This window comes from Sciurus vulgaris, assembly GCF_902686455.1.
Source record: "Sciurus vulgaris genome assembly, chromosome: 1".
In the NCBI taxonomy this organism is placed as follows: domain Eukaryota; kingdom Metazoa; phylum Chordata; class Mammalia; order Rodentia; family Sciuridae; genus Sciurus; species Sciurus vulgaris.
This window is the reverse complement of record NC_136461.1, coordinates 82216897-82232559: the sequence shown is the minus strand read 5'-3', so window position 1 is coordinate 82232559 and position 15663 is coordinate 82216897. Positions and strand designations below refer to the sequence as shown.

The 15663-nt window shown below is 38.3% G+C and overlaps 1 long non-coding RNA gene across 1 annotated transcript; it reads right to left on the bottom strand.

Annotated features, from left to right (window-relative positions):
• Nucleotides 1-3828: 3828 nt before the first annotated feature.
• LOC306663237 lies at nucleotides 3829-8147 on the bottom strand. The gene is made up of 3 exons (XR_013764401.1): nucleotides 7546-8147; nucleotides 5716-5782; nucleotides 3829-4434 (listed from the first exon to the last, which is right to left on the bottom strand). It is a non-coding gene; the product is annotated as an uncharacterized lncRNA (long non-coding RNA).
• Between the last annotated feature and the right edge of the window lie 7516 nt (nucleotides 8148-15663).

The following is a 15663-nucleotide window of genomic DNA, read 5'->3' as shown; positions in this document are numbered from 1 at the left end:
AAAAGCACATCTAAACAACTAAAAGAAAGCATGAGAAGGATGTTTCACTAAAGAAGGAGATAGAAATTATTAAAAGATCAAAATAGAAATTCTGGAGTTTAATAGTACAATCACCTAAATAAAAAATTCACTGGAGCAGAAGTTGAGCACTAAGAAAATAGAATTGGTAAACTTTAAGATAGGTCAGTTTATACTATTTAGTCTGAAGAAAAGGGAAAAAAAATAATGAAAAAAAAAAAAAAAAAAAAAAAAAAAGCCTGTGGGACACCCTAAGTGCATAATGGCAGTTACCAGAAAGAAAAAAGAAAAAGGAACAGAAAGAATATATAAAGAAATAATGACTAAAAATGATTCAAATTTCATTTTTAAAAACCATTAATCTACACATTTGAGAAGCTTAAAACAACAATGAAAAACTGTAAGTAGGATAGGCTAAAAAGAGATTCACACCTAGACAGATTAGGTTCAAATTACTGAAAAATAAAAATAGAGAATCTTGAAAACAACAAGAAAAAAGTGACTCATTATATAGTACATACAAGACACTAGGTTTTGCAAGTGTCCCCCAAAGGCCCATGTTAAAGACTTGGTTCCCAGCCTGTGGCACTATTAGAAGGTGGTAGAACTTTTGAGAGGTAGAGCCTAGTTGGAAGTCTTGCAGTCACATGAAGTCATGCCCTGGAAAGGGATATTGGGACCCCCACTCACCCTTCCTTGTTCTCTCTTTTTCTTCCCAGCCTCCATGAGCAATTTTGCTCTAACACATGCTCCCACCATAATGTACTGTCTCACCACAGCCCAAAGGCAATAGGGCCAAATGCTATGGACTGAAATCTCTGAAACCATGAGCCAAAGTAATGTTTTTCTCCTTATAAGTTGATTGATCTCAGGTAATTATTATATTAACAGACATAGGGAATTCTCAATAAGAGTTATAGCTGACTTCTCATCAGAAATTATGGAGGCCAGAAGGCAGTGGATAATATATTCAAAGTTATGGATCAAGAATTCTGTATCTAATAAAACTATCCTTCAAAAATGAAGCACAAATTAAGACATTCCCAGATAAACAAAAACAGGATTTTTCACAGCAAACCTGCCCTACAGAAGTTTATAAAGGTAGTCTTTCAGGTTGATATAAAAGGACACTAGACAAAAACTCAACCCCACAAGAAGAAATAAAGAGCACTGGTAAAGATAAGCACATAGTAACAGCTATAAGAATGGGACTCTATCTAGAATAAGATATATCCATGCTCATATAATTATATCAAAACAGATTCTGCTGTTATGTATAACTAAAAAGAATCAATAAATAGATAAGTACATAGTAATTAATATGTAATGAATACACTATGTAAAGACATAACTTACGTGTAACATATACGACAACAACAGTAAAAGAGAGAGGGATGCTACAGGAGCAAAGCTTTGTATAATATCAGAATTAAGTTGTTAACCCAGTTGTAAATTAAGATGTGACCTCGAGGGAAACCATTGAGAAAACCATTAAAACAATCTGTGGTACAGATGGTTTAATAAATCCAGCAAAGCTTCACCAGTACATACAAATAGTAGCAAAACCCAGTATGACTTTGAAAAATCTCTGGAGAAAAAAAAATTATTCATTTAAGATGTCATTTTTATGAATTTCTCAACATATAGTAATTAGAAAAGCAAACAAGGTGTTCTTTCATTCATTTTAGATTGAGGGCCAACCATGTGTTAAGCACTGTTTTAAATGCTTTTCTCAATACAGTAAGAAGATAACACAGGCTTATCTGAGTCTGTCTTAATGAAGAGCATTCCTTGTGAACTTGTAACTTCTACCAAACTCTAACTTCCTAATGACTGTGTCCTCTGATAGTGTCTCTTATTAATCACCTTCCTACCCAATTCAATCTGTTTATTTATTCTATAAATATGTTGAATTCCTATTATCACTCATATCTAAGTTACAAGAACATTCTAATGTTCTTCTTACTCTAAGTCTGTGTCCCATACAATTATTTCTAAGCTGCACTGTCAGAATGACTTTTCCAGAGTGATTTTTTTATGTCACTTTGCAATTAATAAATTCTAAGGACTCCCCACTACTGCTGAGCTGATATAACAGATGGGTTAGTCCACAAGCATTTACCAAATTCCTACTTCGTTCCCAGTGCATTTCTAGGCACTGTGCATAGAAACACAATGCATAAAGAAGACCAGGTCTTTACACTGACAGAGCTTATATTCTTGAGGGTTAAGACTGATAATAAACAGATAAATTTCAAGATAATTTCAGATAATGGTACACATCAAGAAGAAAACAGAAATAGTAATGGAGGAGGCAACCTGAGATGTTCTAGAAAATCTGAGGGCAGTCTGTTCCAGGAGAGGGGACAGCAGACAACAAGACCCTAAGATGAGACTTTACAAGGGCTGAACTTCACATCTTCTCAGTGCTCCTGGGAAACTAGCCACCTCTCATCTGAGTGACTAATTCAGTGTCCATGTTTAGTGTTTATCGAAATTGTCAAGTTCATCTCTCTCCAATACACTAAGTCTATCAAGTACCAAAAAACTGAGTAAAGAAACCCTATCTAAGTCATTTAGTTATCTAGAGTACTGTGCTCATTAATTAGTATCTGTGGAACTGAATGAAGCTTAGTGTGCTAATCTGGGAAATAGAATCATCCATTAATTCAGCTGTAATCCAACTTGAATTCACACTCCTGGCTCTTGTTAAACCAGCATCCTTACTGTCACTATCCTCTCTGGGTAAAGCCTAAGTTTGCAAACTTTGATAAATCAACATTAAATAAATATAAAATTGTAGAATTCAAATTATTGTATGCCTAATTAGAATAATTTCAAGAACTGACATGCATCAACTCCTGGACTTAGTCAGTTACCTCTTTGAAAAACTGCTCAGATTTTTGTAATCGATACTGACAACAGTGACTTGTGAACAGGCTTTATCTTGATTTTAGAAGTTTTTGTTTAAAGATGTTTGTCAAAAGACTATCACTAATCCATTCATTCTTTTACTATTATTTTTAGGTGCTTCTATGTGCCAAGTATAGAACCTTTTTCTCAGTATATGTAGTTAAAAAGTACACACATCTTTGGGTGTTTGCCTTTGTGGAGTTTGTAGTCTTGTCAGGGACACAATAAAAAACAAGAAAACAAACAAACCAATGTATAATGACAGTTTATGATACATACTGTTAAAGACACAAATCGTGTACAAGACAGAATAGCAGGGGAGACCTGTGCTTTGGTAATCCAGGAAGGCTTCACTAAAGAAGTGATGTTTTAAACCAACCTCAGTCATGCAAAAGAGGAACAGATCTCGCAGTCTTTAATTAATTCTAGATAATTTGCTTAATTTTGAGATGTAGTTCACAATGTCTTGTGGTCTTTATATTTTTTTCATATTCATATGAAAAAAAGATTTTTTTTTTTTTTTTAGCAAAGAGCAGTGGTCCATGCCTGTGACCCCAGCTACTGGGGAGATTAAGGTAGGAGTTTCACAAGTTTGAGACCAGCCTTGGCAACTTAGCAAGACTGTCTCAAAGTAAAATAAAAATGGGTAGGGATGTAGCTCATTGCTGGCCTAGCATGTGCAAGATTCTGGGTTCAATCACCACTACTATAAAAATATATATATATATTTTTTTTTAACTTTGTCCTACAACTAATCAGAAGTCACTGCATTTATAGCATATTACATCATTATAAAGTAAGAACACTAACAAAAGAGATGAGGCTCTGTTTTTTTATTATTTTTATTGTAAACAAATGGGATACATGTTGATTCTCTGTTTGTACGTGGGATAAAGGCGTACCATTTGTGTAATCATACATTTACATAGATAGCTGCTCAATTCATAATAGCCAGATTGTAGAACCAACCTAGATGCCCTTCAATTGATGAATGGATAAAGAAACTGTGGTATATTTATACAATGGAATACTACTCAGCCATAAAGGCTCTGTTCTTTATATCCTTGAGCATGCTCTGTCATTCACTCAAGTTGGATTGAGTGACAGCATTTGTAGCCGAGTTTCCTAATGACACTGTTCCCTCTGAGTAGTTCCAAGAATGCACCCTTGAAATCATGCAGTTTGTCTGGTTGAAACTTGGTGTCTGTTGATCACTTGGGGACATTCAGGTTGGAGCCTGATAATGGGTCTCTACCATGGTCACAGGTCTCATACCAGCCCTGACCAGCAACCTCCCAGCTTTGTTCTGTAGTTCTTATCAAGGCTGATGTTTCACAACCTCACAGAGGTGTTGCAGGAGGGCACTCAGTAGTCATGTTAAATGCTTCATTCTGAAGCGCTTGAAGCACTGTCCCCAATCTCCTCAAAAGCAGGACAAAGGTAAGGCAGAAGCATGGGAGGCACACAGCTGCTAATGGCTTTGCCTGAACTCAGGAGGCCCTGCTAGAGCAGATGGTTACTTAACAGCTCTTCATGGCTGTGTACACCTGACCTGGACAGGAAAATTACTGCAAATTCCAGTGATTAAAAAAAACACATGCAAGGGACCCTCCCTGAGTGAGGGGAATGTTTATTAATAAAGAAGGACAACCCAATAGTCATAGGACAGAACTCACGAGTTTTTTGAGTCATAATTCACTATAAAACTTCAATTATTCAGAAATTTTATGAAAAAGAAAAGTCTTATGACTGTACAGTTCTATATAATAGCCACTGGACACATATGATTGTTAAGAACCTGAAATGCAGCTAGACCAAATTGAGCTATTCTGAGTATAAATTATGCACTTAGTTTTGAAGACTTCGTACCAAGAGAGAGAGCCCAGGTGTAAAATACCTCATTAATAATTTTAATACTGATTCAATATTGAAATGATAATGTTTGGAATATATTGGGTCAAGAAAATATATTCTCAAAACCAATTTCATCTGTTTCTTTTTATTTCTTAAAATGTGGCTACTAGAAACTTTTAAATTGCATATGGGACTCAAATTATTTTTCTGTTAGTCAGCAGTGGTATTACAAAATGAATTATACAAAGAAATCCTTGGTTATTTCAAGATTACAGAAAAATTTTCTAAAATGTATTGTTTATTTTCTGGTTTTAATGAACAAAGTCATTAAAAGCATAGCTAATGTAATTGGGTCAACTTTGAACAATGTTTGAATGGTCTACATCATCAGAGCTTTGTTCTTAACATTTCTCAGTGGCCCCATCATCCTGAAGATGGTAAGAGTGGTTCTTCCCCACTGACCCTGCGCTTGGAGGAGCCCTGGCATTGAGGCCTTCTACCTTACAGATTCAGAACAAAGGCCTTGAGGTTTTCTGTCTGAGATCTTAAGGACATATTTCTCAAGAGTTGGTAGAAGAACACTGACTCTCCAGAAAGACAGGCTTTTCTGGGTCATTCTGTGTGACATCTTGGTAATTCATCTTTTCACCTCCCAAAGATCAAGCTAACCCATAGATTTGTCATAGATTAGGCTCCAAACCCAGGGAGAGTAATGAAAGCTAAAGGGTGGGGCCACTGCACAAGAAGCCAAGAGGTGGTGTTGGGAGTGGGATAAGGAGCCCTCACAGAGACATAATGTGAATTTACCTTAAGCCACATCTCTCTCAATCCTATAGTGACTTCCCCACTTTTTACTACCTACAAATGGTTAAGCTGTAGAGGAACAAGTCAAACTGTTCAAGTTCACTTCATACTCAAAAGGCAACTTACCAATACATAAGAAGAAAACAATTGCCAGGGATCAGAATGTTTGAGTCAGGTACTTCACTCTTCTTTCCTTGAATAGAAGAAGACTGCTTAGGAGAACAAATTCATCAACAGGAAGGGGTTGCTGGATAGGCAAAAGTGGTAGGTAGGGGAGATAGAATGATAACCCAACCATTTGAAAAGGGATCAATGGATACCCTATGAAGAGTTAAACTATAAAGTCAAATCACTCAGTGGATTAGAGAAGAGCCATTTCTACTGGTTAACTTGGAGTGAACACTCAGGAAATACCTGCTGAGTGCATGCATGTCAGATCTAATAGTGAGACAGAATGATGCTCAGGCCAGAGTAAGACTTGACTGAGGTGTTAACTCATTTCAGGGAGCAATGTGTTTATCACCCACAAACTCACAGAAATAAAAGAAAAAAGTGTTTCAGAAATGGACTTTGGCATTTGCTTCATCCTAAGAGAATAGCAGGTGTCTTGACTGGAGGTAACTATCTGAGAACAGCCTCCTCTCACCAATGAAGGCATAGGAGGAGAAGAACACATCGAGCTATCAGAGTCGGGATCATTCAGCAGCTGAGTCCTAGAAATATGTTCCCTGGTTCTGATTCCAGTACCATGAAGCCAATAATTTGACAACCTATGTAGTTTTTCAATGGGAAAGACCATGCCAATGAACTTGGTTTGATTATCTAGTCTGCCTAAGGGTTATATTTTTCTAATCTGGCACATTAACTGGATTTATGGTTGGAGACAGCAGTTGAGCATGGAATTCATTCACATAATGAAGCACAAAAATGAATTGTGTTCCCTAATGTACAAAACTTACTCAACAGGCAAATTCACTAAGTTCAACCATTCAACTATTCTGTAATTCTGAATTCCACGGCCTTTCAGTACAGCCTTCAGCAGTGAGCATAAAGCATGTTCTGGCTAAGATACCCCACTTGGAATCTGCTAGTCCAATCAGCTGACCACATATTTTAGACAACTGTGTAGACTAGAGGTAGACTGGAAGAGACTTTGAGCTACTGTCACCCAAAGACAGTTTCTAAATGAAAAAATATCTTGTTATCAGCCTTTTGATGTATAAAATATAAAATCACGATTATGATTTATTCACTTATGCATTCAACAAATATTAACTGAGCATCTGTTGTATTTCAAGCCCTATTCTAAGTACCACAGACATATGTCCATGAATAAAATATACAAAGATCTCTGCTCTCAAGAAATTTGTGGTCTAGAGGGTAGGTGGGAAAAGACCATCAATCAACAAGATTTTGTTTTTAAAGAAAGGACTATGTAGTATTTTAGAAAGAAAAAAAATGTGTTATTTAAAAAATTTAAAATAAAAATAGAGCAGGAGAAGGAAAATATAAAATACTGGACAAGCAGATTGCAGAACTAAAAGTTTTAATTGACTATTGGCTATAGTTTATTTTCACTCTGAGCACAGGCACATGAGAGTAAACAGGTAACCTCATATGCTCTTTAAGAGCTAATTTGCAAATACCTATAGATTAGGGAAGAAAGTTGAAAAGAGAGGCATTCTAACAACATGTATTCTAAATAAGGACCATTCACTTAAACCCTCACTACATTCTCATTAGGAGCTATTTTAGGATCAACCTCCCCATATGCTGCTTCTAAGCTATTTTTTAAAAGTTGGAAGTACTTTGTCTCTGGGCTATTTACCAGTTTGCATTCTTGCAAATCAACAAACTCCGAACACATAGGATCCACTCTCCCCACCCAACCCCCATTCTCAAAAGGCAAGAGGAAAGAAAGGCTTCCTTCAGCTGCCAGTCAGGTCCCTCAGTCACCTTCCTTAGGTAAAGTCCCTCTGTCAGATGAGGGTTGATGTTCTGTGCCTCTTAGTCCATCTCGGTCTTCAGGCATGTGGTTGCTCAGCAACAAAGCAGTGCTGCACCAAGCTGTTCCCACCCTATGCTTTTCCAGTCCACTCAACCAGCACACGGGATGGTTTGGGATGCAGAATTCTTCCTCCCTCGCATTTCTCAGCCACCTACCTCACTTTTTAAAACATTGTAATGTGAGTTGCCACTAGATTCCTTTTGAGAAAAAAAAAATGGCAGAAAACATTTAGTAGAGTTATTAAATCAAATCAACAGAATCAACAATATTCTCTAAACAGCATAAATAGGTCGCTTTCAAGAGAACTCAAACCAAAAGCATGACCTTGATATCATGCCTTCCAGCTGAGAGTCTGAATGAGCTAGAACTCAGCCCACAATTCATAATGGAAAATACCTTCTAGTACCTCAAGGTCATGCGTTCAGAACCCCAATTTCTATCAACATCATTTAATATTACTGAGTCTGAATTCAGGACTTTTCAAAGTTAAACATTGCCTATCTTTTCCTTTATGTATCCTACTTGCAAGGACTAAGCAATCAAATGTGTTTGATAAGCAAGCCAGATGAATATACACAGAAAAGAAATCAATTAAGGAAGCTAACTTTTTTAGTTTTTGTGTTCCTTAAAAGGTCTTAGGTTCTTGGTTATTTACGAGCGCACCTGGAAATAGAAGTAGGCTTTGGGTTCCCAATAGATCTCGTAAAGCATGATCTACCCTATGTACTGTATCAATTATAAAGGAGAAGAGCTAGCTCCCAGGAGCCAGATCTTAGATTTATAAATGCTGGCTGGGGCCTTAATGCCACTGGGTCTTCCCAGGAGGCAGGTCTTTTTCTCTGAGGCAACCACCCTAAAGTAAAAGTCTGATGTCTTTACCCTAATAGAAACCCATTGGCAGTAAAGCCCAGGAAGCTTCAGAGTCTTGGGAGTTGCCTGGGCACCTCATCCCTGAGCCCAGTAGGCAAGACTCCAATTGTGTAGAAGGAACACTCGAATTCTACAGCAGAGGCCTCTTGGATTTTTTTTTTTTTTTTTTTTTTTTTTTTTTTAAGAGAGAAAGAAAGAGAGCAGGCAAAGAGAAATACTAACAACCAATGCATAGGGCTCTTCAAGACATACTATAAAAAAAAAAAAGAAAGAACAAAAAGCTAACTTCAGAATACATTCTATATAATCTCACTTATGTAATACATAAAACTAGAATACCTGCATAGGTCCCATATGTGCATGTAAACACACAGAAAATGACCTGGAAGGACAGACCTCAAATTGATAGTAGGCTTTTGGAAAGGAGACTAAAATTAGGCAGGGAGAAGAGGGAGTTTTACTTTTTCTCTATATTCTTCCATGTATTACAAATTATTCAATGAAGACTTATTCATTATTTTTAAAATTAAATTTCAACTTAAAGACACAATATCATTACCCATATAGCTACCATGCCAAAATCTTGGGACTATTAAAACTTTTTATAATATTATCTTATTTCACCTATTCCAGTTGAATAACTAAAAGGCATTTTTCAAAGCAAAAATGCTTTGACATATGCTATTTAAATTTGGCCAATGTGCAAGAAAGAGCAATATAGGACAGAGTTATTTTGCTGAAAGAGAGATACATATTCACACATTTCTTTTAATTACTGAACAGAGTAATCTATAAATAAATATTGTTTGTCTAATTGCTATGCCATAAAATATTTGAATTAATAGCAAACACATTTTATATATGATCTATGGGTTGCTGTTCTGACTTATAATTATTGAAGTGCAATGAAATGGACAGTGCAAAGAGGAAAAAGAAAGCAAAACTATTTTGCAATAGCATTAAGTGAAAAAGAAATGTGAAAATGAACTGTTTACAATTGCTACCAGTACATAGTGAAGCAGAGTGAACTAGTGATAATTTATTTTACAAAGCAAACATAATTCTGTCCTCTTGGGTTTCTTTATTACTTAGGACATAGCTACAAATTGCCAGTCAAAGCCCACTTTATACAACTAAGAACTTCTTACATTCAGGTTCAGCCTAGGCAAACATATATTACTAAAGAGCTGTTTTAATCTACAAAACCCCCTGTGAAGTGCCAGGCACCCATCATCTGCAACCCTAAAGCCCTGCAAAATGGGTTTCTTCTCCTGCATCTGGAGTTAAAATATGAGATTTAAAGAAGTTAAGTAATTTCCCCAAACAGCTTAAAAGTGCAAAACCAAGATTTGAACTTAGGTGTGTCTGGCTACAAAGATTATACCCTTCCCACTACACCTTGTCAGCTCAAAGCTGCACCCCTGCATCATCTTCTAGCCCTTGGAGTATCTGCCCTGAATCTAGCTCTGGGCTCACTGGCTTTGGAACCTGAGGGACAAATGACTTTGACCTAGATACAAGGTAGCCTGACATTGAGGGATTAACAAGCCAGGTCCCAGGGCTGCCTTCAGAATTGGAAAGCAAGTCAAACTGTCATCAAAACAGTGCTCCAATCTCTTCAATCTGGGATATTTCAGATTTGCTCCAAAAGAGATAGATATTAAACTTTCAGCATTCAGAGAGAATGTTCATCATTCTGCATCCTGAATTCAACTGACCTCATATTGAAGATATTTGAAAAACAATTGCATCTTTACTGAACACATACACTATTTTTCATTGTCATTATTTGCTAAATAACACAGTATAACCACTATTTATATAGTATCTACCTTGAATTAGGTATTACAAGTAACCTAGAGATGATTTAAAGAATACAAGAAGGTATGTGTAGATTATATAGCAAATATAATACCAATTTATATGAAAGCCTTGAATTTCTGCAGATGTTGATATCTTTAGGGGGTCCTGGAATCAATCTCCCACAGACACCAAGGGGAAATTGGGTTTAAATAAACACTAATTAATTAACATGTACAGTACTTACTTATAATTTACCCGCCAGTCTAAGATTTCAGAGATATTTCACAAACAACTGATCATCACAGCATCTTGTGAGGGTGTCTGTTATGGTTTGGATATGAGCTGCCCCCCAAAAGCTTCTGGGTTAATGAAGAAATATTCACAGGTAAAATGATTGAACTGTGAGAGTTGTAATTTAATTATTCCATCCATTTGAATGAACTGACTGTGGTAACTATAGGAAAGTGGGGCTGGCTGGAGAAGGGGGTTCACGGGGGGCATGCCCTAAAGGGTGCATCTTCCCAGCAAACCCTTCCCCCTTCTCTCTCTCTGCTTCCTATTTGACATGAATGGAGCAACACTCTTCTTCCGTACCTTCCTGTCATGATGTTTCTGTCTCATCTTGGGCCCAGAGCAATGGACTCAATTGACCCAGACTAAACCTCAGGAACCATGAGCTAAAATAAACTTTCCCTCCTCTAAGTTGTTCTTGTCAGCTGTTTCGGTCACAGTGATGCAAAACCTGTCTAACACAATGCCCATGGCCTTGTGAGAGGGCTTCATTCCATTGGGCAGTTAGAAGGAAAGTGAAGGCGCACATGAATCGGCAGTAGTATTTGTAGTCTGCATCTGTTGGAGTCTAGTCAGAAACCACCCTAGGTTTCTTGAACAGAGTAGATTTGATAGAGGAATTTAATTGCAAAGATGATGGAAGAGCTGAGAAGCCAGAAAGGACACAGTGAGTCAATCCCAAGAGGAACAAGAGCTGACATCTGCTACCATTCCTATGGAAAAGGGGATAATAAAAAGAGATGGTGCTACCAGATCTTGGGGTTGGACTGCCCAACTGGGTCCAAGGAGGAGGCACAGCCAACCATGGACATGCTGACCAAGGCAGGGGCTTAGGGTGGGCAGAAATGCCCTTGCTTTTCCCTTCTTACACCTTCAACTCTTCTGCTGGTTCCTCCCAATTACTGAATATAACCAAAGCTGTAAGGCAAGGGAGCCTAGGAAATCTATTTCCCTGCCAGACAGAGAGGGGCCAACCATGAATCCAAGGACAAACATGCAAATGACTAGTACCATGCTGAAATCAACAATGTGGTAAGAAATAGGTTGCAGATATGGCAAGGTGAGGGGTGAGGTCAGGAAAGGAAGGAAGTGTTACTGTAGGTAAAAGAGGAATAGGTAGTATGCAAGGACTTTTCCTCTTCTCATTCCTGCAAAAGTGGTATTCTCCTCAACTGCCATAGTTTGGATCTTGAATGTCCCCCAAAGGCCCATGTATTAAAGATTTGGTCACCAACTTAAGGTGCTATTGAATGGTGGTAGAACTTTTAGGAGGCAGGGCCTGGTGGAAGAAAGTCAGTTCAATGGAGCATGTCTTGAAGAGTGTATTGTAACCTCAGACCCTTTCTGTGTCTCTTTTTGCTTCCTGGTCACCATGTGGTGAACAGGCATCCTCTGTCACATACTCCTGTGTGATGTACTGCCACTACAGGTTCAAAGCAAGGGGGACAAAATACCATGAACTGAAACCTTTGAAACAGTAGGATAAAATAGATGAGGTTTCCTTCTGTAAATTGATTATCTTAGGTATCTGTTATAGTAATGCAAGGCTGACTGACACACCAAGTCATTATCAAACATATTAAAGTATTTTTAGGAAAGTGAGAAAGAGGGCCCCAAGAATGGGCTAAAATCAGGAAGCACTAATTCCAAAGAATTATTAAAGAATAATGAATGCATGTTCAGTTTGCTACATAGAAGATTTAGAAGCAGAGTTAACGTAAAGAACTAAATTCATGTCATAATAAAGCTGGTTGAGAAAGAAAGAGGTTGACTATTTGAGGAGGAACCAGGACAGAGTCAGTCCCAGGCTCTGGGAGGGCCAAGAGGTGGAAGGCTGAGCATCCAGACCTACTCATGTCCATGTCCAAGATTACAGAGGTCACTGTCCAGCTTGCAGCTCTGTGAGGACCTTATGTCCCTGGGATAAGTAACATTGGTCTATTCTTTCATTCTGAATTTCTATTCATTGACCCCCTACAGTATATCAGGCAGTATTTTAAGCACTGCAGAAAATAAAACAAATACTGGGAGCCTCTAACCCCTCATGTGAGTCAGTGATGCAGGCTATCCCATCTGAATGGGGAGAGGAAGGAAGGGGATGAGGGAGTATCCCAGCAGAGTTTGGCCAAAGAGAAGTCTCAGTCTTACATCCTCTGTTATTCCTGGTTCACATATTTACATAGTAAAATGTGCAAAAAGGACATACCTGCTCCATTAATAGAGATAATACCATAAAGAACAATTATATTTTCCCTGGATTCTAATTTCTTTGGCTCAACCCAACAAACATTTGTTGTATGCCTATTGCATGCCTGGAACTGGAGCATCAGAGATGAACACTTTCTTAAAAAAAAAAAAAAAAAAAAAAAAAACACTTCCCTGCCTTCAAGATAGCAGGAGTGGCAAATCCATGCAACTTCAAATCCAGAAATTGCTGCTAGAGACCCAAGTCCTCCAAAGATTCTGATGGAGAGTGAAGGATTGTTTCCCCACCAGGACAAAGGAGTAGAGACACCAGTCAGAGTCATGTGAAGCTGGTCTTTGACAGCCCTGCAGTCCTCCAGTCAATACTTCTGGAGCTCTTTCAACAACAGGAAAATTTTCTTAGTTCGCCTTCTGACCTCAGAACAGCCAGATACAAGACAGGCCCCAAGCAGCTCTGCAGGAACCCGAGGAAGTTCTTCCAGTTCTTGACTAAGGAGGCCTTGCAACCCATTTCTCCCCATTTGGAGTGGGCAGGGAGTGGAAAACAGACATGTTATTTACATCTAAGGCTGATTTTCTCCTCTTAAATTAGTGCTTTGCAAAAAGTGCCTGGATAATTTAACTAATCCAGTACTATAATTTACATTTTGGTTTGTTAGTAATTAGAGCAAAAACATGAACATTTTTTTGGCATTGCAAACCTTTAAAAAAAGTGTTCTTATGGCTGATAAGGAAAAAGAAAACTCCATTCATTATTCAAGATACTCAATTTTTTCTATCAATATGTGCAAATTCACATTCTTGGACAATATTATTGTGTCTTAAAAGTGCAAATACATTTGTTTCATAAGAGGGAATAAATCATGTCCAATTCTGAACAACCTGGTGTAAAACCTCTGCTTCCAAGAGTATTGCCTGCCTTGAAAAGTTAAATTTTTAAGCATAATCAAGGATTTCGCTAGCCAAGTGTCCCCACCTACCTGGCCACAGGATGGTGGATATAATGTTGTAGTTTGTACAGATCTCTCAATCTGTGTTTTGAGAAAGAATAAATTCCACTGGAAACTAGTTGGGACCTTTCCCCACCCTCCACCCCCATGGGAATTTGGAGCCTGGAACTCCACAGGATTGGAAAGCCTCCCTGCCTCAGTTCTCTGTGTCCATTCTAACTCAACCCATCTCAACCCATGGTTTCCTGCTGCCTCATCATAAGTGAATACGTATGAGGAAAAAATTCTGTCTGGATCCATTCTTAAGTAGCAATTAATTAGCATGATACAAATCTAAGATTTGTACTACTTTCAACACCTGAAAACTTCAGTGAAATTTTAGACTTTGCCTGTAAGATCAAAACAATGTCACTATTGTTATTGACTGGAGCAGTCCAATCAAAACATTACACATCAATCAAAGAAGTATTTGGGAACTTGAGGGTTGGGTGGATTTTTGGTTTGTTTGCTTTTTTAACTGGCTTTGTTGACTAAAGCAGCTGAACCAGTGTGGGAAAGGGTGGATCATTTTAAGGATGTTCCTTCTCCTCCCTCGGTGTTAAGACTTGACATCGGCATTAATGCCTCGTAAAGTAATGAAGTTAGCTGAAGCTAAATTCACCTTTGGAGAGGATAGACAGTAAGAGAAACAACAACAACAAAAAGAAGAGCGATGCATTCAAATATTCCCTGCCTACCAGGGGGCACCAATGAGAAAACAAGCTCCGAAATTCTACTTGAAGCCATTGTGTCTGAAAAGTCCCTTTTGCCTAGTTTTAAAAGTCTGAGTTATCACTTTAGTATATAATAATTCATGATAGCCAGATGAACTTGAAAGATAAAATAGTCTCCCATTCAGAATTGATGACTATTTTCTCATAGCACTGTTTTGATCCACTTGGTCCTGAAATGGACCCAGTATATTCTCATACAGTGTGTATTTCTGCCTTCATCCCTTGAGGATCTGAGGTGCCCCTTGTTACCTTTCTCTGTGCTGATGCATACTGAGTGCTCTGGGCGAGGGTACTAGCAGGCTGGGTCATGGTCATGTGTCCACACCCGTGTCACTCTGAACCCTAGCTCTATACATCCCAGCGTGTGTTCTTAAGCAAGTTAAATTAGCCCTGCTAACCCCATTTACTCAAGAGTAAAAGAATGTAGTACCCAACCCCTGTGGTTCCAAGAAAAGTAAGTTAGATAATTCTAGTGCATGGCAAGCACTCAAAATACTTAGGATATTACTAGTGACTAAAAAATAACAACCTAAGCAGACTTTATCAATGTTGATAACCCAATTACTTATTTATGAAGTGTTCAGGCAAAGGGAAACCTACTCACTTTGGTGCTTAGACAGGATGGAGTCTTAGGTGGTGAGTGCTGGGGAAAACCCACAATCACATGTCCATTATCAAGAAGGCTTTGAAGAATTGAGAGTTCTGGAGCTGGTCGTTGAAGGGAGAATTCAGTGAGTTTGCCTGGGAAGCTCTCATAGGCCATAGGAGAATCCAGAAAAATTGCTTCATGCCTCACTCTCTGTTTCTCCCCAGTTCTTTCCTCCCAAAGCCTGTCTAGAACAGCACATCCCTGCTGAAAATGGAAAGTGATGAACACTGATAAGCAGGTACAGAATCTGTCGTGCAACCTGTTTCCACCTGGCCTTCACTTTGGGGCCTCACCCATCCTGTTCTACTTGTGGTATGGGCCCCTCTTGCCTAAATTATTCTTCCCTAAGAGTTGGGCATTCACTGTGCACTGACTACATGGCTGAGTCTCAGTAAAAATAGAGAGTGCTAAGCCCACAATAACCATAATTACTGCATGTGCCAATGCTGAAATGAAATAAAGAGACCCACAAGCAAAGTGCCCTTATGTCTGAGTTAATTCTAGTGAAAAGAAAGGATGAGTCTG